The sequence below is a fragment of the Sciurus carolinensis genome, chromosome 15, assembly GCF_902686445.1.
Source record: "Sciurus carolinensis chromosome 15, mSciCar1.2, whole genome shotgun sequence".
Taxonomy (NCBI): domain Eukaryota; kingdom Metazoa; phylum Chordata; class Mammalia; order Rodentia; family Sciuridae; genus Sciurus; species Sciurus carolinensis.
In genome coordinates this window covers 45056207-45081698 of record NC_062227.1, presented here as the reverse complement: position 1 = coordinate 45081698, position 25492 = coordinate 45056207, and the positions used below count along the sequence as shown (strand labels likewise).

The following is a 25492-nucleotide window of genomic DNA, read 5'->3' as shown; positions in this document are numbered from 1 at the left end:
CTTTCCTCTAGTTTCTGCCTTCTTTTGGTTAATTTCTAATGACTTCACTCATTTTTAAATGGGTTTTAAAACAAATTTTAGACTTGTTATTTGCAGAAGGATGAGTCCACCATTACCAAATGCTGAATCCCCTTTGTACTCTTTTGCCTACTTTTTAACGTTTGCAATTTTCTGTAAGAATAAAAAAGAAAAAAGAAAAAAACGGTGGCCTGGGAGGTCTTAACTTTCATTCTAACGAGTCTAAAGCCTAAAAACGAGTTTCCCACTCTTAGTATGGCGCTTAAAATAAAATGCATTAAGAAAAAATTTTCAAAGTCTTTGATGTTGGTAGGGGAGACCCCAACCTGAGCGTCCAGGGGAAGGAAACTTCCTGGGTTTATTCCGTTACATGTAGTTCCCGAAAGACACCAGCAGGGGGAAAATAGTTTTGTGTTTCGCACCGACGCCCGCGCCGCGCGGCTAATTCCCCAACCAGAGGGAAGAAAGGGAAGAGCGCCCGGAGACCTCGGTCATTGCTAGGGGAAACTGGCCTGGAAGAATCACTCGGAACGCAGAGGCCCCGCGAAATGGGTACACATACTGGCAGCAGCCCTCTCTTTCGAGGCACACGGGGTAACTTGGCTGGGACTCCCTGATGATTGCCCAGCCTGGGACTCTGCTGCAGCAGCCCTAAGCCTCCTCAGAGTGGTGCGTGCAGCAGGGGACCCAGGTGTGGCCGCGCCCCGGGCGGAGAGCACCAGGTAAGCACGCACCCCAGGCCCAGGGCGATCCAGGTGAGCATAGCCGTGGTCCGCGGTGGACCCGGCGAGCCCGCGCCCAGGTGCGCGGCGGAGCCAGGGCAGCCCGTGCAGCCACACTGGGGTCTCGATCACCGCTGGGCTTAGGACGCGAGCAGTCGGTGGGCAAAATGAGTTGAAGGGAAGAGCTGCGCGCTCCTAATCCAGGCTACGCGCCCGGGTACAGCTGTGTCGTCAAAGGCTGCGGCCAGGTGATCGCTGAAAGGACCTTCTTCCCAGTATGAGCGGTAAAAACAAGTGATGGTAATGAGTCGGTGTGTGAGGGAGGGGCCGGGAGAGTGGGTATTTTGTTGTTGTTGTTGTTGTTTTTTTTTTAATTAGAGTTGAGCATTAATAATTCCCTTAAGGACCTTGGCTGAACTATTGGGTAGGCAGCGGCAGAGCCTGGCTGCGTGCCCCAGAGTTTTGAGTAACTGCGTGGGTCAATAAGCTGCAGAGGGGGAGAAACAGCCAGCGCTTTTAGGATGCTGTTAAGTCAGTGGATGCTGAAGGAGCGAATTAGACTGAAAACGGAAATCAAAGAATAGAAAGATAAGAAGCTAGGCATGTGGAAGTAAAAAAGGAAACCGCATGAAAACAGCCGGAGGGATCCCAGCGCTCGGTGGGGGCGAGCAGCTAGAGCGCTGTCTTGATGGACGTCCGCCCCGAGGGGCGCGAACTCGGGCAGATCACTGGAGTCGGGAGGTCGCGGGTTAAGCACCCACTAGTTATCATTGGTGCTTCAAGGGTCTTCTGGTAGGAATGGAAACGAGTGCAGCGTGCAGGCAACAAGTTTTCTTTTGACAAATGAGAAAATAGTAAGATGCAAAAATTAATTGGATTAGGAGATCAGTTGCACTGTATTGTGTTTTTCTGTACCCTGTAGAACATTCAAAGAGGAAGTTCTACAAACGCATTAGGTGTAAATAATTAGACGTTAAGACTAAAGAGTTGGAAAACTGCACAATAAATGATTTATTTATTCTGTCTCAATAATATTGTATGCAGCAATAGTAGTACTGTAATTATATTTAAATACATTCAAGAAGGTGCCTATTTTTTAAGACAGTTAACTGCTAGTTTAAAATAGATGGGTCTATAAAATATCTCAATAATTTGAAATATATGCAAAAGTTTTGCCAAACTCTACATGAAAATGAGTGAAACGATTACACAGCCAAGTTCAGCTACTTTTCAAAAGAAATCTATTATGCAAGGCTGCTGTCCTTTGCCCTGTTCTTGTACTTGAAGGTTGAAGGCTGTTTGTCACTGCAGACCAGCATCTGTGTGCCCCAGTCAGCCCTACAATCCTCCGCTGTGCTTCCCATTCTCAGTTTGCCAGTTCTAGGGTCCTCTTGTGCACACCTATGGACAAACATTTTGTTCTTGTCTTAAAACTTATCTATTCCACTTAGTGTTTTTAAAAATGTGGAAGGAGGAGGAAAAGACAGCTTACCTTTCTGTGGATTAGTCATGTCAACAGAGCCTCAGTGACTTGAGGGGGATTGTTGACTGAACAAAAGACAGAGTAGAAGGTGGATGGGATGACCTAGTTTGAACTTTGTATGTTATTTCTTCCTAAAGGGAAGGCGTTTGAAACAGGAATTCAAGCTTGCTTTTGCTTGCAAGACATTAAAGGGTTTTTCTCAAATGTTAATTTGAGAGTATTATGGATACTCTTAAGTGTCCCTTCCTTCCCTCCCTCCCTCCCTTCCTTCCTTCCTTCCTCCCTCCCTCCCTCCCTCCTTTCTTTCTTTTGTGTGTGTGTTATGGTGATTGAACCCAAGGGGGCTCTACCACTGAGCTACATTTCTAGATTTTAAAAAAATTTTCATTTTGAGACAGGATCTTGCCAAGTTGCCCAGGCTGGCCTTGAACTTGTGATTCTGCTGCCTCAACCTCCTTGGTAACTGGGATTACAGGCATACACCATGGCACCTGGCAAGAAACTTGGAGATTGTTAATGCTGAAACAGGGAGGAAGGGAATGTAAACACTATTAATTCATACAGTCAGTAAAGCTGGGCATTAAATTTTTTCCTTTTCTTTGTATATGTGTGTGTGTGTGTGTGTGTGTGTGTGTAACTTGAGATTAAACGCAGGGCCTCGTACATACCAGGCAAGCTTCATCCCCAACCTTTAACGTTTTCTCACAAGACCCCAGAACTGACTCCTAGTACCAGAGCCAAGGCACTTGTCACTTGTGCTTTAATATATTTTACCTGGCTCTAATAGAAGTTAACAATCAGGATATGTGCTGTTAGTTATATATAGTTTTTAAAACAGGAACTGTTGCATTGTAGTCTCTGTATAATTCTTTCTGTTCGTTGTTCACATTTGAGCTTGTGCCCACTGTGTTTTATTTTATTTATTTATTTATTTTGCGGTGCTGGGGATTGAACTCAGGGCTTTGTGCTTGCGAGGCAAACACTCTACCAACTGAGCTATCTCCCCAGCCCCCCATTGTGTTTTATAATGAAAAAACCAAATAACCTTTGCATAAGTAAGATAGAAGTCTATATTTTTCCTAATGTGTGAACCCTGGAAGAAGGTAGTCTTTAGCTGGTGTGGCAGCTCCTCTATTTCATCAGAAACCTAGGCTTAGTCTTTTCTGCTATTCTCAGGGTGCAGCTCTTATCTTCCAGGTTGCTTCATGGGTGGAAGATGACTGCTGAAGTTCCAGTCATCACACCCACATTCTAGGCAGTAACAAGGAAAAAGGGAAATGGGCAGAAAGATACCTTGTAGCTGAGTAAGATTTAACAAGTTACTTCCATTTAAAATTAGTGGTAGCTTGTCTGCAAATGACTCCTATAGATTCACATCACTTTTCCTATCAAGGAAATGGAATCTGTTTCTCTTTCCCTGAGTCAGGTCTGGCCCTATGACTTGCTTTGACCCAACAGAATGCCTAGTAAGGCCTGTGCTTCTGTTTTCATCCTCTTGTGATCCAGCCGCTGGGTAAAGAACCTTGGACTACACTGATGAGCCACTGTGTGAACAGAGTCCTGGCACAGCAATATCCCGTCAGATTCAGAGAGGGAGGCGGCTTTGTGAGGGTCTTGCCAACAACAGAGGCTGTGGAGGGTCAGGCTCCCTGGGACAGTAGGGTGAATGTAGCAATCAGTGTCTTCTCTTCCAGTGTTGTGAGCAGCAATGAGGCAGGGGAGGAGCCCACGGGACATGGTGCATGGCCCTTGCACTCTAGAAGGACTGAATCAAGTCCTGGCTACACTCCTTCCTGCCCGTGTGACCTGAAGCAGGCTTTGCTGCACTTTGTCCCATCTGTAAAGTGGGGCTGTGGTGAGCATTTCAGAAGGTTGTTGTGAAGATCAAGTAAAACATGTCTTATGTGCCCTCTCAGTGGGCGCCATTGTGTACTGATTTGTTTAGACTTACACGGGCAACTGTGGGACCCCTTCGTGGGATCAGTGTTCTTGAAAAGTGAGTTATCAACCAAATGACAGTTTCCCCACAGATGTCCTTCATAAAATGGAGAATTCTTTCCTACTGAAAGGTTTATTTCTACTGATGTCACAAATTAAAAAACTTATTTTTTACTAGCATTCCTTTCAGGATATTGTTTTCTCATCTACCTTCTGTGAATGTCACTTTAGATTTTTCCCTCTTTTATTTCATTATTATTATTATTGGGTACTGGGGATTGGGGATTGAACTCAGGGGCACTCTACCACTGAGCTGCATCCCTTTTTATTTCTTTTTTTAAAAAATATTTTGTTTCAGTTGTAGATGAACACAATACCTTTATTTTATTTATTAATTTTTATGTGGTGCTGAGGATCAAACCCAGTGCCTCACGTGTGCTGGGCAAGCACTCTACCACTGAGCTACAACCCCAGTCCCTCATTTTTTATTTCTTATTTTGAGACAGAGTCTCCCTAAGTTGCCAAAACTGGGCTAGAACTTATCATCCTTCTGCCTCAGCCTCCTGAGTAGTAGGTAGGATTACAGGAGTGTGGCCACGGGGCCCAGCTCTTAATGGCTTGTCTGCCTGCCTTCCTTCCTTTTTCTTTCTCTCTTTCTCTTTCTCTCCCCCACCCCACCCCCTGGCATAGACAGAGATTTATTTAGGAAAGTAAACGCATATTCAAGAAAGAGTAAGGGTGATCTCAAGTAACAAACATTCAAGGGAGAATGCAGGCTATCTTCAGAGGAAGAGACAGCCTATCAATGACTTCTCTTTTCAAAAGAATTCAACCTAGGAGGGCTTTGAAAGAGCAAGGGGGACTGAGGATGGCCCTCAGGGCCTTGCAAGTTAGGCAAGTGCTCCAGCACTCTACAATTTATTTTCTTTTACTTTTTGGTACCAGGAATTGAACACAGAGACACTTAACATGGAGCTGCATCCCCAGTCCTTTTTTATTTTTTATTTTGAGACAGGGTCTTGCTAAGTTACTTAGGGTCTGGCTAAGTTGCTGAGCTGGCTTTGAACTTGCAATCCTCCTGCCTCAGCTTCCTGAGCCCCTGGGATTACAGATGTGTGTCACCGTGCCCAGCTCAAACTTACTTTAAAATATTGCAAAACTTTTTCAAAAATCTTGAATCAAAAGGAAAATTATCCAGTTATATTCTAAAGCAAATGAAAAGTCTCCCCATCTTGTGTATATCTGCTTTTGCTCTGTCTGGGGTAGGTGGGGGTTTGAGAGTCTGGAAGCAGGAATGCCCAGCTACCTATCAGGTCATGTGATCGGCAAGTGCTGCTTTGGGCGGGACTGAGACTGCCCCCTTGGGGCAAGGGCCGCTTGAGAGAAAAGCCAGTGATGTCTGGGGCCTTTGCTGTGCCTTAAGCCAAGGCCTCAGTGACCTTCCATGTGGGGAGTGTTTTTTTGCTTTTTTGTTTTTTGTTTTTCCTGAAGTGGGTTCTCTCGTTTACCTTAACAGCTACAGGTAGGGATGTTGCAGGTTGTTGGTGTGTTTATTTGAATATTCTCATAAGTGTTTATAGTAAGAGTATGCATTCCATTCTGCTAATGATGTATCACTAAAATTATTGCTTGCATAATATAGTTCATGATATAATCACATATATGTAAATAATTTTCATACAGAAAAATTCCTCACAGAAGGTTTTTGCCTTCCTACACTACAAGGCACTGGAGAAGTTCACAGATCACTACCATTCTTCAGTTAGACATTACCTTACTTGGAGGACATATCTTTCTAGATACTTTCAGGTCAGGTGACATCACACCTAGAAATTGATGGTGGCTTTTGTGAGTTTGAGGCTGACATGGTTTATAATATCCCACTAGAGAATATACTTACAATTTAGTGCAGTCGGTTTATATGCAAAAAATAAACAAACCAACTCACTCACAGTGACTTTTCCTAACACATCTAGTTTTTCCTATTTACAAACTAATCTACTCCTATGAAGTTCAGACAGGGCATGAGGCCTCCCTGCTCTTCCGCTCCCTTCAGGTGAACCACAGATGCTAGGGTCTCATCCTCCTTCCAGTCTTTTGTGTGTGCTCACTGACGCACGGCATGTGTAGCTCAGTTTTGTTTGGCCACAGATTCTTTGGCACTGGACACATTGTTCTGGCATCTGTTCTCTATCTACACATCTCTGTTCCCAAATAGGCCATATCTAAAGGTAAACACTTTATTAGGTTTTTCTTTGTTTGTTTTGGTACTGAGGATTGAACTCATGGGTGCTTTACCACCAAGCTACATTCCCAGCCCTTTTTATTTTTTTCATTTTGAAACTAGGGTCCCAAGTTGCTTAGGGCCTCACTGAGTTGCTAATGTTGGCCTTGAACTTGTGATCCTCCTGCCTCAGCCTTCTGGGTTACTGGGATTATCCACATGCACCACTGTGCCTGGCTAGGTTTTTTTTTTTTTTTTTAAATACAGAAGAAGAGCACGCCCACTGTAGCACATGCAACAAATCAGAGATATATTGTTTTAGGAAAAATAATAATCTATACTTTGCCTCTAATTATACTCTTGGAGGTACAATCTGAACCATTTAATTTGTAACTTTCCATATCTTTCTTTCTGTGTGCCTATGTGTAAATATATGTGGGATTTTCCCCTTTTATATTTGTTAAAGAATTCACTTCTGTGTTGAGGCAAAGCTCAGTGGAAGGGCACTTGCCTAACATGAATAAGACACTGGGTTCAATCCCCAGCATCACACAAAAGAAGGGAATTAAAAGGACAAAATGAAACTTCTCAATACACAAATCAAAATAATACAAACTCTCTAAATGATATATCATTGATTTATTTCCAGATAAATATGCAAAATGTAACTTACTCCTTTTCCTGGTTGCCTAATACTCTTTGACACAGATATCATAATTTAGCAAGCTATTCCTCTATTTTAGATATGTAGGATATTTCCACTTTTATCTTCCTCTCCCATTGTAAACAATGCTGGTGATTTATTCTTATAGGAGAAAGTCCCCAAAGTGGAACTCCTGGTAAAATGCGTTGTGTATATTTAATTTTAATAAATGTCACCAGATTATTTTCCAGAAGATTGTGAAGATTTGCGTATCCCCAGCAAAGTATGAGATTTACATTTCCCCTCATCCCCATCAATTCTAGATTCTAGCAGTCTTTTTTTTTTTTTTTTTTTTTTGTACTGGGAATTGAACCCATGGGCACTTAACCCTGAGCCACATCCCCAGCCCTTTTTTGTATTTTATTTAGAGACAGTCTCACTGAGTTGCTTAGGGCCTCACTAAATTGCTGAGGCTGACTTAGAACTCTTGATCCTCCTGCCTCAGCCTTCCAAGCTGCTGGGATTACAGGTCTAGAAGTCTTTAAAATGTTCCCATATGTTGGTATTGTTTTAATTCTCATGATTCTCACAATTTTTGTTGTTGGACATCTTATGGGCAGCAGATTGTTCATATCCTTTGCTCAAGTGTCCAAATGGGTTTAAACATGATGACCTTGACCATGATACCTTCCTAGGCTGGAGGAGGATACAGCAGAAGGGAGCAGTGCAGACACAGATTTAGGGTGGACAAAGGGCATGGGGGGGGTTTCCTGTCCTCTGAGCAGCTTCCACCCTCACAATAGGATGGGGATGCTCAGTATGAGTAACCCCTTAACCATCTCTGTTGTTCATTCACATCCTGGGCTTCTGAATTGAACAGCTCCAGGGGTTGCATTCACATGGAAAATGGACAAGGAGCATCAATTCCAACAGACTCCCATAGATTATGTCCTCTAAAGCCGTGCACTGCGGGGACCCTGTCCTATTTTAGCGAAAGTACTTGATGGTTGCAACCAAACCTCAGTGTGTGTGTGTTTCCCATCTTTCGCGACTCTGAGCTTACTAAACATTTATTCCCCAATGTTTAATACAGTGCCTGGTGCATAGTCAGGTCACCAAGGTGTTCGCAAACTGAGTGAATAAAAGTATCTGCAAGAGCTGGCAGGTCTCAGAAGGCGGTAGTTAATGGACACTCGGGGCTGTGTCTATGCTCAGAAATGTCAGGCATGACATGGCTTTGGGGGCTGCTGCCTGGAATCTCAGCTCTGGGGATAGAGGAGAGGCACCAGCAGGCTGGAGCCCTCTGTCCTCACCGGCTGAGATGGTAGCCTCCAAAGCCTTTCTCCAGTTCCCTCTCCCTCTGACTTTACCTAAGGAGTCACTGTCCTTCCCTGAGAACTCCCTCCCACACAGCTCCAGGGGCCTGTCTGCACAAGGGCATGGGATTGTGTTAAACGAGGCCAATTATTTCCCATTAGCTTACTCTGAGAACACAGGGTCAGCAGACCAACATTTGACTTGTGTGTGGTTGGAAAGGAACAGGCCCAACCCCAGAGAGTGCTCAGAAAAACCATGAACGACTATTAATGATTCAAGGGGCGGAGAGAGTGTGTGTGCCTTGGTGGGGGGAGTGCAGCATGAAGGGGTGAGGGGCTGGGGTCAGGAATTGAATGGACCACATTTCCCTCATGTCTTCATTTTCTTCCATTCCTTCACACAACGGATTTTGACAGGTTCAGCACTCTCAACCCTTTAGAGGTCAAGAATTCTCTGAGAATGTTGTGAAAACAAATGACATTTTCTGTCACAAAGCACCCCATGTATACAAAAGACTTGCATATAGCTTCTTAGGGGTGGGGGTCTTCGACAGTCCCCTGAGACTGCTAGGTTTCTCGGCTCTCTGCCTGTAGCCTCAAAGAGAAGAGAGAATCTAGAGGCATCTGACTGCCTTTATAAAGCACTATTAACCACATTATAATTACTTTCCCCCCAATACTAATTAAAGCACCCACAAAGCACCGCGATTTACTTAGTTGGGTTGAGTCACAATGAAACAGTCAAGGAGGCAGGGGATGGAAGCGAACGTTGCCAGAGCTCATGAATGCAGGTAAAGATTAGAAAAAAGCAGTAGAAGAAAGATAAAAGGCAGGGTTTTCACTTTGAACTTGAAAAACATCCACGGGGCACAGAAGCATGTGGCCAAAGTTAAATGAGACAAAAACAAACACCTGAAAGTGTTCAGAAATATAATCATGGGCATTTAGAGCCGGCACCTTTTTAGGAGGTGGGTAATGCATCTCCCTCACGGTGCTCTTTTGCACTTACTCGTCATTTTGTCATATTTTTCTATCTGAAACCCAAATGTCCTCTTTATCATCACTTGATAGGAAAGGGCCTTGCAGGGTACCCATGCCAGAGGTCACATGCTGCCCTCCACAGTGATGAACCCAGGGTGATGGCTGGTGAGGCAGGGTTGATGTAGCAGAGAACCTTCTGGAAAGATGGCTGGGGGAAGGGGAGGGGTTGTCTCTCTTTCCACTGAGCAGCTGGATTTCCATCCCGAGGGGCTCAGGCACTGAGTGCCAATCTTTTCACAGAGACTATTTCCCTAGCATTTTCTTTCCTCAACTATCACAAAGACCATGACCTTGTGCCATCTTTGAACACTAATTTTCTACATTAATAAATGTCAATACTTTATGTTCACAAGCCCTGTATCTTTGAATGGAAATCTTTCCAAGAACTTCACATGTTTGGAGCCCACCGACCTGAAAGGACTCCTTTTGTTTGGAGAGTGTGGAGCAGAGGGTGAGCCCAGGACATTGGTTAATGCCCTGGGAGCACGAGGACATGTGGGCTCTGAAGAGCTCCAGTATTGGCCTCATTTCTTGTTTGCCTCCTTCTCACCGAAGTGCAAAGGTGAATGTGGGGCCACAGACCTCGAGATAGTATAATGTGGCTGTTTTCTCTTCAAGATGAATTATAAACAGAACCCACCTGTTCCCATAATGCACAGCACTTTCTTAAATGCTGGAAAACTCCTTTTTCTTTTTCTCTGCCAGTCTCTGCACCCTGCAATTTTCCTGTGGCATCCCAACCACTGCCTATGCATCTCTAATGCAATGCGGCTCTTAAGTCTGCTCTTCCTACCTTACCGATGTCGCAATTGCTACAGTATGCAGGAGATGCATCTCTTATGGTTTTCAGATTTTAACAAAGCACATCTTGTTCTCAAAGTGCACTTTCGTCAGGATAATTCTAGGCCATAGCTTCACTGTGGTTTCCTTGATATTTTGCTTTTTTGTGACTCCCAAGCAAAGGCACACTATTTGAAAATTTGAAAATTACATTGTTACTGTTCTGAGGCTGAGAGTCTTGCAGAGTGCTACTCCATTTATTAAACTGTTGTTGCTCAGCTGCAAACCCACCCTGCCCTGCCCAGCCCTGCTCTGTGGTGCTAGGGGCAACCCTGGCACACCTCAGTTCTGCTTGTTTAGCTAGGCTCCGCCAGTAGGGGGCGCCAGATGGAGGCCACGAGGCAAGAGGGAAAAGGGACTTAATCCAGACTTTACTTCCGTGCTGATGTTTCTTGTGAGCATCAGTTCGATAATGATCTTCATCCTGGCAGATAGTTCTTCCCATGGAAGTAGCTGGAGCCTCGTGGTTGATGTTTGTAATTTGTCCCGTATTTGGAAAATCAATCTCATTGTGCCCCTGTGAGAGACACCAGCAGTGGCACCCAGAGCCTCCCCAAGGGCTGAGTCTCAAGCCCGCTGAGCTCATCGTGTCCAAGCCCAGAACACCAGCATGGAGTGGCTTGTGCCCTCTTTTTAGGTCCTGGGCCGCCGATCTAAATTCCATATCTCCAAGCAACTCAGAAGCAGCAGCTCTGGTAGAAGCAGATTGGCCTTTTGTATTTGAGGATCCTTGCCTTCCCATGCTAGAGAACTTTCTCTTGAAATGGAATTCCCTAATGACATTAAAAAAAAAAAAAAAATATATATATATATATATATGTATATATATATATATATATATATTAGTTGTGGATGGATACAATGCCTTTACTTTGTTTCTTTTTTTTTTTTTATGTGGTACTGGGGATCGAACCCAGTGCCTCACTTGTGCTAAGCAAGTGCTTGACCAATATCATTTTATTTTCTGATTAATATCTTGGACCATAAGCTGAATCATTGAGGCAAGAGCGATGGACAGAAAAAGAATAACAATATCCTCAGACTTTTTCCTTGCTCAGGGGGAGCCCCAAATCTATAGCAGTGTCAAGTACTGTCCTCAGCAAACCCCTGGTTCTGTAATGACCTGAGTACAGTTGCACGCATACACTGCAACCATAGAAGCCTCTTTCTCAGCCATGCATGGGCTGTACTTTGCAAACAGCTGGAGAAAATGTGACACCTTGGAGAGCCTGGAAGATTAGATTTTCCTCCCAGGCACCAAAGTGTCTATTATTAAAAAAATGGGCGCTTAGGGCATTAGAATATGCACCAAGAGTCAATGTGTCCTTTTCCCCCTGCCTAGTATCAGAGGCATAGGCTTCATTTTTAAGGAGACTGGAAGCAGCACTAAACAAATCCATTTCATCAGCCTTAGACAACTGCCCAAGAGAAAGAATGCTTTGAAATACATTTATCTGAGAATTCCACACGTTGTCCAACAACTCCACGGTCTGGTGATTCCTGTCATGAATCACTTTGAAGTGGACAAGTCATTCTTCAGAAAATGTATAGCTCAGGCAGACATATTTGTTCACTGAAACCTTTTGCCTTTGACTGAGCACTGAGCCAATTTCCCCCCCGAAAACCTCTTCCTCCTCTGTGGCTTCTCTCTCCAGAGCAGGGCAGTGGTCAATGACTTTAACAGCAAAAGTGTAAATCTGCTAGGAATTTGACGGGTTGTCCTTTCTGCTCTCTGGTGTCCTACTTGGTTGATACTTTCTCTTGGTTTACGTTTCTTTTTCTCAAAGCCTAAGGCAAGGGTTTTGCTGCAGGCAGCTTGTTTGGGTGGTGATTCCAGGAAAGAGAAGAGTCGGATAGAGGAGTGGGGGTTGCCTCTGTGGTGGGGGCTCCATTCTGCAGGGACCTGGGTGACTGGGTAATGAATGCCTGTCGGAACTGCTTGCAGAAGGCCTGGGGCTGCAGCCTTAGGCTCGCAGTGCCTGTGGGTTGAAGGCTTCCTGGGGCTGCTCACTATCTTGCCCTTCTGGACTGCAGTAGAGGGATCTTGTGACCGTGGAAAGACACAGCACAAACTGGGGATTGGGATGCTAGCACTGGCTCTGAAGGAACTGCCTTCATACCTGTGGGCCCAGTCAGAGGTAGCTGGGATAAATGTGGCCACAAGGGATGAGCAGCTGGCTTTGGCGCTAGACCACCTTGGATTAGGTTCCTAGCTCCATCATTGATTAGCAGTAGGATCTTGAGTTAATAACCAATGATCACTTTCTCCATCAGTGTAATGGGAGTCATAATAGAACTGTCCTGACCACATCAAGTGTTGTGATCAGTAAGGATTACCTATGATTCTCTATTCTCATTTGTGTGTGGATCTCCCTTTTAACTTTCAAGGTAACCCCAAATCCTCCAGAACATTTTGTCAGTCAAGGTAAAAGGTATCTTATTATCAGAAAGAGAAAAATATCCATGTTTGCCAGGAGATATGACTCTCTTTCCTAGCAGTATGTAAGCTCTAGAGTGGTTAAAATCAATTTGAAAAATTTAGGCTGCCAGATACTGACATTAGCTGAGCTACTTCAGCTTATCCGTATCTAAAGTGTCACCCAAAGTGCCAGCATTCATCCAGGACTGGTGCTGTTGGAATGTTATCAGATTCTGGCAGAGAAATATAAACATCAGCACTTGCAAGAAAGTACAGCCAGTGGCAGGGAATTTTTCAAAGAAGTATAATATGATACCAGCCCCATGGGGCCAAGGCTGGCTGCAGCAGGAGGGCGCACTGAGAGGTGAGCCCTGCAGCTCGTCTGCATGCCGAGGATGGACAGGGCAGAAAGGTGGAGAAGAAGGATGAGTCTTGTGGGGTGTTCTCAGAGGGGAAGCTGAGCTGCTCGACTTGATGCAGCAGGGGAGAGAGGGGGCAGGCTTCATCAGTGCTGGCAGGGCCTCCGCACTTCCTGAGAGAACCGAGGAAACATGGCGAAGTTGTCGATGCCTTAGTAGAAAACAAGGGAAATTGACACACCATTGAGAATAGAGAATGTCATTGGGTAATCATAGCTGATCCTTACTGATCACAACACTCGATGTGGTCAGGACAATTCTATTATTGCTCCCACTGCACTGATGGAGAAAGATCCCACTGCTAATCAATGATGGAGCTAGGGACCTGATCCAGGGTGATGTGGTTCCAAAGCCAGCGGTTCATCCCTGTGACCACTCCATCCCAGCTACTCTTCACTGCGGTTTTCTGTTATAGCCACCTTTCCCCCTGGATAATTAATTCTTATTTTAATTGTTCCATGAAAATACACAGTCTGTGTAGATTGTTGGTCATTTCAAACCCAGGATTTCTAAAACTAATTATGTGAAATGTTTTTAAGTTTCCAATCTGTTATTGTTTAATAAATCAGAGGATGTGTGATTTTTAGCTAGGATGTCTCTGGGGGCAGGTTACGGAAAATCCCATCCAAGACACAAGCGTGAACATTAGAAGGAATTTATGGGGTTTGTCAGCTGAGCTAAGTGGGGAAATGACCTCCGTAAAATGCCTTGTCATTTATTGAGGAGCTCTGGCCTAATGCATGTGGTTTTTGAGTTCCCCTCGCAGGGCTGTGACTTGGTGATATGCCACACAGAACACAGGAAGTGCCAGATGTATGAATGAAACTCTCTAGGGCCAGAGAATGGGCAGCTTGGCTGGTGAGGATGGAACCTGCCCCAGGAGACCACCTTTACCTGCGAGGCCCAGTGCCTGCATCTTGCCAGGCTTGGAGCTGAGAAGTAGAGTGTTTGTGACTTTGTCCTCCCTCACAGGGAAAACCAGGCCAAGGTGGCCCAGGTTCTTTGTATAACAGGGTAAGTGCTGTGTACTTCAGATGGTGTTGTCACCTTTTCAGTAATTACTGTCAACTGCTTACCACCGTGCCCAATTTGCACTCACTTTGACCTAAAAGAAGGAATGAGGAAATCGAAAGGGCCATTTGCCAAACCCACTGTGTTTTTGGTGATGGCACAAGACGAGTGAACCAGGACTGTTTTTACCTTGAGAAACCTTGCTGCCTGTCTCTGCCAATAAGTGAAAATCCCATCTGTATGGATCCAGTTGGGGGTGTGTGTGCAGGGGTACTGTATGTTTGGTGGCAGGGTGCACCAGGGAAGACAGGGTGGGGACTGGGCAGGGCTGGGAACCAGCTCAGTTAGAGGGATCACCTCAGAGTAGCCAGGACTGGGGATATAGCTCAGCCTCACATGTACAAGTCCCTGGGTTCAATCCCCAGGACCACAAAAAAAAAAAAAAAAGAGGAACCAACCCCTTAGATTGTGAGGCTCAGAAAGCTGTGGGCAGTCCTGGAATCACCCATCTGGAATACAGAGGTGTGTTGGCCTGAGACTTTGGATCCTGGGGTCCAGCCTGCTGGTGAAGACCCTGAGGCCCAGAAGCCCTACGGTATGGATTTGTGAGTCCTGGGATTTTTAGAAGGTCTTACCCTTGGCACCCACGCTGCTGTTCTGTGAATAGCTAGTCTGGGTTCAGGCTTCACTTGCTGATGAATAGAGGGCAGGACTGCAAATACGGAGCCTGTCCAAGTGTATATTGGTTTGGAAGAAGCGGGTTTGGCTCATAGTTGCAGAGCCTCCAGGACTCCTGTTTAGGGAGTGTGGTAAGGCAAACACTACGAGGGCTATTGTGTACAGTTGTAGTTTCTGCTCTGCACAAAGGCCAAAGGTGAGAGGGGTTGAACTTCAGTTAGTATGTTCTGTCCCCAAGTCACACCCCTGGGTAAGGTCTAGGTCTATGAAGGGATTCCTCTTTAGAATTTGTACAAAGCCATGGTATGGATTTGTGCTGGCCGAGGTCAGATACTTAGTCATGAACTCCTCCAGGGCAAGGACTGTGTCATCTCGGCTTCTGTCCCTGGAGCCTGAAAGTGTTGAGCTCACAGCACTTCAGCAAGCTTAGTGCATAGAAGATGGGCCACGTGTCCCTTAGGTGCACTTATTGTGCTCTCTCCTGTCTGGCTCTGTCAGTTTTTTTTTTTTTAAATCCCAGTCATTCTAGTGGGTATGTAATGGTAACTCATGGTTTGAATGTTCATTTTCTCTGCTGACAAATGATGTTGAACAGTTTAATATGCTTACCAGTCACTACTTCACGTTCCTCTGTGAGGTATCGACCAAGTCTTTAGTTCAGCTTAAAAACATTAGGTTCCTGTGTTTTTGTTATTGTACTGTGCACATTCTTTACATATTCTGGATATCAATCTGTTGTGAACTATGTTTTGTGAATATTTTTACCCTGATGGCTTGCCTATGCATTTTTCTTATTGGTGTCTTTCGATGAGAAATTCTCACCTTCTATGATGTTAATTTTGCAAACTTTTACTTTTTCTTCCTTTTCCTCCCTCTCTCTCCATCCTCCCACCCCTCCTCCTCCTCCTTCTGTTATTGCTTTCTGTAACCTAAGCAATCTATGCCCAGGTTGCAGAGATTTTGTTTTTCCCTGAAAGAGTTATAGTTTTAACTGTATTGTGTTTTAAAGGCTATCATTTATCTGAATTTTTTTTGTGCATGATTTGAGGTAGAAATTGAGATCCTTTTTTTTTTTTTCTTTCCCCCTTTGGCTATCTACTTGTGCTAGCGTCATTTGCTGAGAAGAGTTTGCTTTTCCCATTAGATTGCTTCAGTGGCTTTGTCAGTCATTAAGTAAACTTGTTAAGTGTTTGCTATTTCTAGGCTCTGTATTCTGTTTCATTAATGCATTTGTGTAATCTTTTGCAAACACCATACCAGTTTGACTAATGGGGCCTTGAAGTTCAGGTCTTATAAGTTCTCCTACTTAGTTCCACTTTGTCAATATTGTTTTGAAGATTCCAGGTTCATTGCATTTCCATATGAATTTCAGGATCAGTCTGTCAATTTCTCTAAAAACATGCTGAAATTGTGATTAGGATGGCATTGACTCAATTTGGGGAGGTCAATATAGGGAGAATATATATTTTTAAAACATTGAGTTTTCGTTTATTTAGGTTTCTAAATTTATGGTTTTCTCTGGAGAGATCTTAAACATCTTTTGTTAACTATATTCCTAAGTATTTAATGTTTTAGCTATCAGTATAAATAGAATTGTTTTTGAAATTTCATATGCTATTTTTTTTCTGGTAATAAACAGAAATGTAATGGATTTTTGCATATTGACCTTATATCCTGTGACCTTGCTAAGTTCATTTTTTAATTCTAGTGGTTTTCATGGAATCTCCTTCAGACTCTACCTGAACAATGATGCCATCTTCACACAGAGAGTTTTAACTCTTCATTTTCGATTTTCATGTCTTTTCTTTCTTGTTTTATTTAATGACTGGATATTGGACAGAAGTTCATTTTTTACTTGTTCTTGGTGATAGAAGAGGAAAAGTTGGGTTGGGGATATAGCTCAGTTGGTAGAGTGCTTGCCTTGTAAGTACAAGGCCCTGGGTTCAATCCCAGCACCACAAAAAAAGAAAAGAAAAGAAAAGAGGAAAAGTACTGGGGATATAGCTCAGTTGGTAGAGTGCTTGCCTTGTAAGTACAAGGCCCTGGGTTCAATCCCAGCACCACAAAAAAAGAAAAGAAAAGAGGAAAAGTACTGGGGATATAGCTCAGTTGGTAGAGTGCTTGCCTAGGGTGCATCAAGGCCCTGGGTTCAATCCCCAGCACCACACACACACACACACAAAAAAAAAAAAAAAAAAAAAGAGAGGAAAAATGTTTGGTATTCCACCATTATCATGAATAGCAGTTAAACTCTGAAATTTTTTCTGTTTATGAAACCATTGCATTTTTGCTTTCCCTTTCATTTTGATACGGTGGATTACATTGATGATTTTAATATGTTAAATCAATATTGTATTCTTGTAATAAAATTCATCTTGTTCATGGTTCCATTTGTGCGTATTTTTGCATTCAACTTGCTAGTAGTTTTGTTGAGGATTTTTCTACTTAGCTTCATGAGGGACATTCTCTAATTTTCTCTCATTGTAATATCCTCGTTTAGTTTGGGGTATTAAAGCTATACAGACCTCATAAAGCCCTTGAGGGAACTTTCTATTCTCTTCTATTTTTAAAAAGAGTTTGTTCAAATTGAATGTTATTTCTTCCTTAAACGTTTAATAGAATTCACCAAAGAAACCGTGTGAGTGTGGAATTTTCTTTGTGGAAGAGTTTTTGATAATACATTTATTTTCTTTAGTAAAGTGTAGGGCTAGAAACTTTTTTTGTCATCTTGTGTCAGTTTTATTTTTCATGGAATTATTCTATTTCATCTAAATTGTCAAATTTGTTGCCATAAAGTTATTCATAATATTGCCTTATTTGTCTTTAAATGTGCGTAAGGTACTGATTTTATTCCCTCTCTTCCTGCTGCATCCAGGTAGAAGTTTATTATTTTACTGATTTTTGAAGAGCCAACTTTTGCCTTTGTTATTTGTCTGTTGTTTGACTTTTCCATTCCATTGATTTGGGGCCTTTATTATTTAATTGCTTAGTATTATGGTACAGGTCTGTTGGTGTTGAATTCACTCAATTTCTATTTGTCTGAAAATATTTTTTTCCCCCGCTGAGTCTTGAACCTAGGAGTGTTCTTCCACTAGGTTACACCCCCAGCCATTTTTATTTTTTATTTTGAGACAGGGTCTTGAATTTGAATTTGCAATATTCCTGCATCGACTCAGAAATCGCTGGGATTACAGGTGCACGCCACCATGCCTAGCCTGAAAATAGGTTTCTCACCTTTATTCTTTTTTAAAAAAATTTTTATTTGTTCTAATTAGTTATACATGACTGTAGAATGCATTTATGCATTTTGATAAATCATACATAAATGGAGTATAATTTCTCATTTTTCTGATTGTACATGTTATAGGATCACATTGGTCTTGCAGTCATATATGTACATGAGGTAATAATGTCTGTTTCACTCTACTATCCTTCCTACCCACAAACCCTTTCCTCTCCCTTCACTCCCCTCTACCTAAATCTAAAGTATTTTGTCTGGGTATTGAATTCTGGGTTGACAGCTTTTTCATTCAACACTTTGACCATTACATTCTGGTCTCCATTTTATTTGATAAGAAGTTGACCATCATTGATATTGCTCCCTTGTATGTCATTTATTTATTTATTTTTTTCTTTTCTTTTTCTTTTTACTATTTGCAAAATATTATTTTCACAATTCTGACTGTGATGTCCCTTAAAAATGTAGGGTTTGATTCTCAGCACTACATATAAATAAATGAATAAAATAAAAGATATATCAACATCTAAAAAATATATTAAAAAAGTGTATATGTGGTTCCTGGCTTGGGGTTCACTGAAGTTGTTTTATAGAAAGATATTTATTTCTCTCATCAAATTTGGGGATACTTTGCATTATTTATCAATAAATCTTTTACTTTTGCTATATATGTTTACCTTCTGATATTGTCCACAGGTCACTGAGACTTTTTAAAAATCTTTTTCCCCCTATTTTCAGAATGGCCTATATTGATTAATCATTCTTTAAAATCACAGGTTATTTCTTTGGTCATTTCCAATCTTAAGTCCAGCCAGTGATTTATTTTTATATCAGATGTCATTCTGAGCCTGTTTTTTTTTTTTTTTTTTTGTACCAGGGATTGAACCTAGGGGCACTTAACTGAGCCATATCCCCAGTCCCGCCTTTCTAAAATTTTTTTTTTAAATTTTGAGACAGGGTTTCTCTAAGTTGCTGAAGCTGGTCTTGAACTTATGATCCTCTTGCCTTAGCCTCCCTAGCCATGGGAAAACAGGTATGCACCACTGTACCTGGCGAGCTTGATTTTTTTTTTTTCTATTTCTTGGCAGAGATCGATCTATCTATTTATTATGAACTTGTTTTTCTCTACAGTTTTACTTGCTGCTTTAAAAATCTTTGTGCACTAAGTCCACAATGTGAGTTATATTATGACCAGGCTCCACTGACTGCCTTTTCTCTTGCATATGGGTTAACATTTCCTCATGTTTGTGTGTGTGTGTGTGTGTGTGTGTGTGTGTGTATGCGACTGTATGTGTATATGTACATGTACACTTATGTGTGTCTAATGATTTTTACTGTATTCTAGAGTTGTGAACAACATGTTGTATAAGTTATGTTTTCTGTGATAGTTCCTCTGAAGAGATTTCAAACTAAATTTCTGTCTTAGCAGACAATTAATTTGGCTGAACTCAAATTCCAAAGCCTGTCTTAGCTGTGGTGAACGACAGCTGATGTTTCTTCAGACTCTTTCGGCCCTACGTGGGCTGTCTCATACATTCATACTTTAGAGGCTTTGAGAAATTTACAGTTTATATTCTGAATGTGGAGTTCCTTCTCTTAGCTCTCCTTTAATGATTTCTTTCCTCACTGCTCGGCTGTGGCAATAGCTCCGAGCTTCATCCTTTGATTCCCTGAGCCAGTAAGACTGCAGGTTTCTATCTGATTTCTAGAATCCGGGAGGTGCCAAGTGGGATCAAGAAGCCCTCAGGTGAGGATCTGTGAAGACAGAAAATTCATTAGTGTGGATCACTTGTTTCAAGGATAGACCCCCATCCAGTGTCTGCCTGCTGTAGACCCCCTTCCAGTGCTTTAGATCATTAGTTTAAGATAGTCTTAAAAAATATTTTGTTCAGCCTTCATAGCTGTTAGCTGCAGAATATTTGGTTTTATACAAATTACTCTACCCATTACCAAAGTCTTTTGACTTTGTTTAGAACATTTCTTTGACATGCAAACATTGGTTTGTTTTTGTTTTGTGGTATGGGTGGTAGAACTGAGAGGCTTTTTACCACTGAGCTACATCTGCAGTCCTTTTTATTTTTTATTTTGTGACAGGGTCTTGCTAAGTTGCCCAAATTGGCCTCGAACTTGCCATCCTCTTGCCTCAGCCTCCAGAATTGCTGGTATTACAGGCATGAGCCACCATGCCCAGCTATTTTTATAAATGTAAATGTGTTGCTATTTTCTTGTATTGCTTCTGGATTTTGTGGTCACAGAAAGCCTATCTTCGCATCCAAATTAAAGAAAAATTCACCTAAGTTTTCTTCTAGTGCTTGTAAAATTTTGAACATTTTTCCTAATATGTTTGGAATTTATGTATTAGAAATGCATGAGGTATGAACCTAATTTTATCTTTTTACAAATAGTTGATCAGTTATCTCAGCATTATTCATTAAAAAATCCATTTTTTATCCCAATGATATGAGATGCAACCTTTATAATATTTTAAAATTCCACAGGATTGGGGTCTATTTTGAACTTTATATTCTATTCTACCAATCTTCATATTCTCTTGCCACTACCTCATTGTTTTAATTATAAGACTGCAGTGTATGTTTTAATATGTGATAGGGTTAGTCCTACCTTGTATTTTTTATTGCTTTCCAATTTCTGTATGTTTATTTTCCCATGTAAATATTATTTGTCTTATAATTTACATATCTTGCATTTCACTTATTTAAAGTGCGTATCCAATTTATTGTCAGTTGTAGCACAATGAAGCTGTTAAAAGCATATTCTTAAGAATATGCTTATTATTCTTAAGAATATTATTATTATTAAGAAAATATGCACTGTTTTCGAAAATATGAGGTTTTCTTCTCACATACAGGAAGGTATTTATTTAAGTGATGCAAAGTTGGAATAACTAAATTTTGCCAAGAATGAAGGACCATTAAAACTGATGAAATTGTTATGATTTACTCAAAATAGATTACTCAAAATTATTCAAATTTGTTATTTTGCTCTTCATTTCTTCTTCAGAAAATAGTTTCATTTCAAAGAACAGAGAATATACTGAAATGACAAAAATAAAGCTCTGTGCAGAAAAAAAAATAAAGTGTGGCAAATCAATACATTTTAAAGCATATTCACATGGTATAGAAGCCACCACTACCATCAAATTTTAGAACATTTTTCTCTCTCCTAAAAGAAACCCTGCGCCCCTCATTAGTCCGACCCTCTTCTCTGCTCTACCTTCCTCCCAGTTCCAAGCAATCACTAATAGTTCTGTCTCTATAAATTTGCCCATTTTGGAGATTTCATATAAATATATTCACACAGTATGTAATCTTTTGTGACTGCTTGTGTAAATTTCAGTGTCAACTTACCTAGCTTGATAAAGAATGCTTTTTGGCAATTCTGTTGACATTTCATTACCTTCATAAATTAATTTGAGAAGAACTGACGTCTTTATGATGCAGCGTTCCTGCCCAAGAACAAGAGTTGCTTTTGCATTTGTTCAAATCGACTTTTCTGTCATTCAGAGTTTGAAGTTTTTCTCATTTAGATTTTGCGCATTTCTTATTGTTTATTCCTGCATATTGTATTTCACGTCTTACTGCTATTTGTAAGTGGGACTTGCTCTAGCATTATGTTTTGTAACTGGTTGTTGATGTCATATGTGAAGAATATTGTTTCTAAAGTTGATTTTGCCTTCTTTTACCTTGCCAGTTATTTTATTGTGTTAGTTCTATTGCTTCTCCAGGATTGTGAAGGTATGCTCTCACACCTCTACTCGCAGAAATCCACTTACTTCCTCTTTTGCACTTCTCTAACCCTTCCAGGTCTCTAGATGTTTCCCTGTCTATAAGCCTTGGCAACTATCTGCAAGACAATGTTGAACAACAGGACAGATAGAAATCACCCCCACCTTGTTTCTTATCTTAATAGAAATGCTTCTATTGAGAAATAAATCCGTTCATGATGATATACACTCTGAATGACTTATTCTTGTTTCTTTAGTGAATTAATATTTATTCCTCTGCATCTTGGACTAACAATTAACTTCAAATCTTTGAGTTAACAAATCTGTTTATTTCATAATTCCAGTGATAATAGATTGAATAGAGTTGTATTACAAACTATATTAGTGTTCCAAATCTCTCACAACATCTTCACCTTGGATCACCTATATTTCAAAAGATTTTTACTTACATTTATTTAGTGCACTACTGGGGATTGAACCCAGAGGTGCTTTATTACTAGCTACATGCCCAGTCCTTTGCATTCGTATTTTGAGACAGGATCTGGCTGAATTGCCCAAGCTGGCCTTGAACTTGCAATCCTCCTGCCTCAGTGTCCTGGATTGCTGGGATTACAAGGCATGCACAACCATGCCTGGTTGGTTTTTGCTTATTTGAGTAGAATGTTACCTTTTTGATACAATTACTCTGGCATATTTTATGACAGTATTTATTAAAGCAATATAATATGATCCAGTAATTTCTTCTGCATATAAGCCCAAGCAAATGATTGCTATGTTCAGCAAAAAACACATACTAGGATGTTTATAAAAGCTTTACTCATAGCTAAAAATGACAACTCAAATTCTCATTAAAAGGAAAACGGACATATTGGGATATATTCAAATGGCAGAATACTAAGAATGAACCGTCTGTACCTATTTGCAACCAGGTGGATGAACCTCGCAAACGTCTTGATGAGTGAGAGCAACCAGAAATGAACCACTGCTAACCATATGTGTCCATTAATACAAGGTTCAGAGCAGGTAAGAGGAGCTAGTGGTGCCTGTGGTTATGCAACAGAGATGGGAAGGAAGTGTGAGAGTGCAGTGGGGGCAAGCGACGTTCTGCCTCGTGACCCAGTGCTGATGTCCTTGCTCTCTTTTCATTATGAAACTTTTCTGCATGTATATTATACTTCCATTAAAAGCTGATGTTTTAAATTAAGCTTTCCACCAAATTCCAAAAGGAAAAGGTGACCTTTTCCTTTTTATGGACCTTTAGGAAGGAGGTTGATAAAGTTGAGAAAATTCTCAGTTCACTGCACAGCTGTCACTCCCATCCTCTCCTTTTAGACCCATAAAACCATCATGCCAGTGCAGATCGAAGCCTGCACATTTCACATTTGCATTTCCTTCCACACTTTGACTATTGCACCGGGAATTGCTCACTTTGAAGTAGAGGAGCCATGGCTTCATACGAGACTCCTAGTAGATGCCTCTGTTTTCCAAAGGGAATATCACTCTTTCCTGTGCCCTGATTGCCAGAACACCTGGGTCAGGGTTTATGGCCAGTAACTATTCCAGGTGAGAGGGCACTTTCAAATTCACCACAGTCTGATGTTTAGCAAAAGCCCAGAAGATCGCCCCAACGCTGTGGCTCATATCCACAGGGGTTGGCTGGGAATGCTGGTCCCTAGACACGGACTGCATCCCCTGGCCTGTAACGTTGCTCTCAGCTCTTTGCAGTTCCCAGGTCAGATCACCAGACTGACGTTGCTGATGTGTGCACTTCGTGACACAGTCTGCTTTACAGGACCCTCTGGAGGAGAAAGGCGACCTACTTGAAACACAGGAAACTGGTCCTTCTCAGCATGCAATTTATTTTTGTCTTAAGAACACTGTGAACCAGGTAAGTTTCTCCTTTCAGTGCTGGCTGTCTCCTAGAGTCAAATGTATTAAACATGTATCTATGGCTTTATCATATGAATGTTCATATTTACAAATCCCTGGTTCCATCTCATACCTCTAGCCTCGTTACTTTCCTTCTTTCTCCCTACCTTTCATGTATGTTAACTTGGTGCATTTCCATATCTGTTTTTAGATTGACTTCCAGTGATGTACTAGAACGTTTGCATCTGCTAAGTATCATGGAATGTTGTGAACCCCTTCTTGAACAGTTGACAACTTGAAATTAGCCACAGCTGGAGTATTTACACCATCCATATAGACAATCACCATAAAATAGATCTTGAATTTTTTCTCCCAGGGAGTTACTGTACTAGCATACCACTGTTTATATCCTTTTGGGAAAGGTTAAAGCCAAAATAAATGTTTTTAAAAATTATTATGAATAACGTACTTAGTTAAATATTGTCTATTATTTAGAATCTTTTCCCTTATTCTTTTTAAAATTTTAATAAAATGTTTTAATTTTTTAATGATTAAAAGAGTGCTTTTATTTTGACTTCAGGTAGTGTCAGAGATATAGGGGACTCTCCAAATAGTGCCAAAAGGTATTGCAGATACAAATGAGGAAGTTATTAATGACCAACTAAATGGGAAGAAATGATACTCAGAGAGAAGGGATGGGTGGAGTTCTGTTTTAGGTGACTGGAGAAAGGTACCTCAGCAGAAAAAGTGACAGAATGGTTAACAGGTCTGGGATACTTTAGAAAATGACAAGAAAGAAAGCGAAAAACTGACAAGACCGTTTGAAAGTAAAATGAATGATATTCAATTGGATCATCTCATTGAGGAGCATGGCTCCCACCTCCACTGACTGGGACCAGGGTGGACCTTCACAGGAGCACCCCCAGCAGGTGGGGAGGACCATACCACCAGACAGTTATTTTTAACTGATCCCTAAAGACATAAAATCATACATATTCACGGAATACCACGTGATATTCCAATATTTAAATCAGATCTCCCCAAACATTTCTTTCTTTGTGGTAAAAACTTTAAAAACCCTTTCTTCTAGCTTTTTGAAACATACAGTAACATTATTATCTATAGTCACCCTACTATGGAGTGGCACACCAGAACTTCTTACTCCTGTGCAACTACCCAGCAGTGACTAATTAGTACTCTTCGTTCAACATCTCCCATTGCCCCTCCCTCCAACTCTTCCAGCCCCTGGTATCCACCATTCTATTCCCAACTAATATGAGATGGACTTTTTAAAAATATTTCACAAGTGAGTATAGTACTTGTCCTTCTGTCCTGACTTATTCACTTAACAAAATGATCTCTAATTCTATTCATGTTGCCTCACGTGATAGGATTTCATTCTTTTCATGGCTGAATAGTATTCCATCGTGTTATGTATACTGCATTTTCTTTATTCATCTAGTAGTTGATGGACACTTAGGTTATTTCTGGGTGATTGTGAGTAGTGGTATAATAACCATGGGAATGCAGATGTTTCTTCGATGTGTTGATTTCATTTCCTTTGGGTATACACACCCAGTAGTGGGATTGCTGTATCATATGGTAGTTCTATTTTTAATTTTCCATAATGGTTACATTCATTTGCATTCCCACCAACAGTATACACAAGTTCCCTTTTCTCCTCTTTCTTGCCATTACTTGCTATCCTTTATCTTTTTGATTAGAGTCTTTCTTCCTGGAGTGAGATGATATCTCATTGTGTTTTTGATTTGCATTTCCTTGACAAATTGAGCTTTTTTTCATGTTCCTATTGACCATGCGTATACCGCCCCCACCTTATTCTTAAGAGCAGTGAAACTGTTTTGACCCCAAAAATGTTTTAAGGAGA

General features: G+C 41.3%; 1 long non-coding RNA gene across 3 annotated transcripts; it reads left to right on the top strand.

Annotated features, from left to right (window-relative positions):
- Window positions 1–466: 466 nt before the first annotated feature.
- LOC124965829 (uncharacterized) lies at window positions 467–24101 on the top strand. Of its 3 annotated transcripts, none has more exons than XR_007105238.1 (4): window positions 467–570; window positions 22665–22758; window positions 23528–23623; window positions 23816–24101. It is a non-coding gene; the product is annotated as an uncharacterized LOC124965829 (long non-coding RNA). The 3 variants fall into 3 exon arrangements; XR_007105237.1 differs by having other exon boundaries at window positions 479–740; XR_007105239.1 differs by having other exon boundaries at window positions 479–740; window positions 23516–23623.
- The last annotated feature ends 1391 nt before the right edge of the window (window positions 24102–25492 follow it).